Source organism: Eriocheir sinensis, chromosome 4 (assembly GCF_024679095.1).
Source record: "Eriocheir sinensis breed Jianghai 21 chromosome 4, ASM2467909v1, whole genome shotgun sequence".
NCBI lineage: Eukaryota > Metazoa > Arthropoda > Malacostraca > Decapoda > Varunidae > Eriocheir > Eriocheir sinensis.
Window position 1 is genome coordinate 16,890,973 of NC_066512.1, and position 3,034 is coordinate 16,894,006.

Here is a 3,034-nt window from a genome sequence, read left to right on the forward strand (position 1 = left end):
AAGGAAAGGAGAAGGCTGAGGAGGAGGAGGAGGAGAAGTAGTAAGATTGCTATAAAGAGTTAGTTGTGAGCGTAGCGCGTACAACAAAGCACACCATCAATTATTAGCGCCACAGGGGTTGCGTACAGCTGCCATCGCGGACGTATCAAACATTCAGCGGCCGGCATGCAACATTAATGACCACACGACGCCATGAGCTGTTCAGTGAGAGCCGTTTAGTGTGCGCCCGTGTGTTGGTGTGCTGGTGTGTGTGAGCGTGTGTGGTAACTTATGCTCCCTGTTCGAGTCTCCTCTGCCTCCCTGTCTCTCTATCTCACACCCACATCCACTGAGAATCCATTCCTTCCTGCTTCCTGTCTCTTCCTAGTGTTTCTCCTGGTGGGTCGATGGATGAGTGGGTGGGTTAGTGGATGGTTAGGTTAGGTTAGGTTAGGTTAGGTTATTCTTATGTAAGTAGTTGAAAGGTTGGGTAAAGGGGTGGGAAGAACGTCTTATATACTCACTTCATCACCGCTACCAAAAAATAAAGGAGGGGAATAAATTAAATGGTGCCCGGATGTTACTATGTATTATTGAAAGGTTGAACTGGTTTGAATAATTAACACGCAGGAACACGATGAAAAATGGTGAGTGAATAAAAAACTTTCCCGATGAAAATTAAACGATAAAGGCCAACACTCTCTCTCTCTTAAAAATTCCGGCAAATAGGAAGAAATATATGAAATACGTGTTTCCGTATCGGGGCGCGCCTTTACAAACAGCGCGTGGCCGCGTCAACAATGACGTTTCCCTAATTAACAACGGAGGCCCCGGCAAGAGAATAGGAGAGCAGAGGCCCCGAATTCGGCAAGGAAGCAGGGCCGAGAGCGTTATTAAGTAGGCTTGGACAAAGAATATTAACAGTATCAGATCCAAGTCACACACACGGCCGGCATCACGCAGATTACTGTAGGATTTTCGACGGTACGTTCGTGAAGAGTATTGGAGAGAGAGAGAGAGAGAGAGAGAGAGAGAGAGAGAGAGAGAGAGAGAGAGAGAGAGAGAGAGAGAGAGAGAGAGAGAGAGAGAGAGAGAGAGAGAGAGAGAGAGAGAGAGAGAGAGAGACACAGGGAGGCAATTCTTTGTGTGCGTTTCCATGGTGCAACATAAAAGTGTGAGTGTTTACCTGAGCACCTGCAATGCTCGGTAACACGCTGTTGCAGCCCCCCGCGACGCGCCGCCGCCCGCCGCGCGCAGCTCCGCGGCCCGCCACCGGAGGAGGAGAGAGGGAGGCGGAGGCGCCCCAGCATCACCAGGCGAGGCGAGGCACCAACAATCTGCACCCTTCCTCCCCGCCCTTCAGCGGCTTTAATCAACCAGCGACTTCCCCTTTAACTTCGCCATACACACACACACACACACACACACACACAACTACATAACCTTGCTCAACAGGAGAGAATTCCTTTTTCCCCGGAGCCGCGGGGGAGTGTGGGCCCCGCCGCGCCCCGGCCGAGAGGCGGGAACGGCGTGGCGGCGTCGCCCTGATGAGCAGCGGCATCAAAGCCACTGCGCTGCCAGACGCATAATTAAGTTTGGATGTTTTAATTACATGTACTGATACTGTTTAGATAAAGCTCCCCCCACGAGTTCAAACAGCCTAAATGAGTTAATAGATAATGAAGTCTGTTTCACTATGTATGCACTTGGCTCAGTTGTATTCAAATTGTAATATACACACGCGTATACAGCATTCAATTGAAGTACGTTGAGTTGCGAGCAATTTATAAAATAGGATATGCATCGTTTTATTAAAGCGTGATATATGCTTCATTAATGCTGGCCTGTTTTTAATGCAAAACCGTTTTTTTTTTTTTTTTACTTATGAAGTGTATGTGTCAATGATGCGTGTTTTTGTAATGTAAAATAAAAACATTTTTGCACTACATACAACAGATTTTGATTAACTAATGCTCCGGCTGTACCGGCGAGGCGCGTTTTCCATTACGAGGCGACAAAAATGGTGCAAGAAGGATCACCAGGCGGAGGCAGCGACGGGGCCTACCTGACACTCACACCTGCATCACACCTGCACAACTCACGACTTCCATTCACACCTATATAGAACACCTGCATAACACACTACACACCTTCAACACCCCTGCCACACAACACAAACATGCACCTGCAAAAAACATGCCTGACATACACACACAAACAAACACACACCTGCAACACATTTTTAACACGTGAAATACCAACACACATGTTTTCATTACGCAAGACAAAATTTACAAAACTGATACAACACAACGTAAAAAAAAAATCTGCTGACACACACACACACACATACGTCATCGACTCCCAGCAACACCATCATTACACCACTAACACCAGGACAACACCAGCAACACAACATTCGTAACTGCAGTAAGTGAAGTATAAACACACTCACTCACTCACTCACGCACTCACTCACTCACTTCCACTTAAACTTTTACTTTCAACACCACAACTTTACATGCACCTTCCTCAAAACTACACCACCACCACCACCACCACCACCACCTACCTCAAGGAAAAAAAAGACACGGTACAAACGCAACGCAACACAAGACTTCTTACTTAGTCTTTTACTTACAAGATCAACCGAAGACGAAAAACATGCACCACCACCACCACCACCAGGAACACCACCACAACACCAGCCACGAACGGGACGGTACACGAGGAGGAGGAGGAGGAGGAGGAGAGGCTCGGATGATCAATATGTAGGCAGGTATAAGGCTAACTGGCAACCCACCTTTTCCTATGTTGGCTCTACCTTCTCTTGATACCAGTCTATAACTCTCTCTCTCTCTCTCTCTCTTGTCATATCTCTTTTGTGTGTGTTTTTTTGCCAATATCTTTTATGCGTTTTCTTTACGTATTTTGTATATATTTGAAGATTCTTTTAAAACTCACGACTTAAAAAAAAAAAACATTGAAGAAAACATTTAAATTAGAATGATAATATTGTGATGAAGGAAACTGATGACGAGACGCTTTCATCACT

The 3,034-nt window shown here is 46.2% G+C and overlaps 1 protein-coding gene across 1 annotated transcript in view; it reads right to left on the reverse strand.

Moving 5' to 3' along the window:
• The window catches only part of LOC127009078 (TOX high mobility group box family member 3-like), a 146,097-nt gene extending 143,378 nt beyond the window's left edge, over positions 1–2,719 (reverse strand). Inside the window, exon 1 of the mRNA XM_050881843.1 lies at positions 2,621–2,719. The gene's annotated coding sequence lies outside the window, so the exon portion shown is untranslated. The remainder of the gene's footprint in view (positions 1–2,620) is intronic.
• Positions 2,720–3,034: the final 315 nt, after the last annotated feature.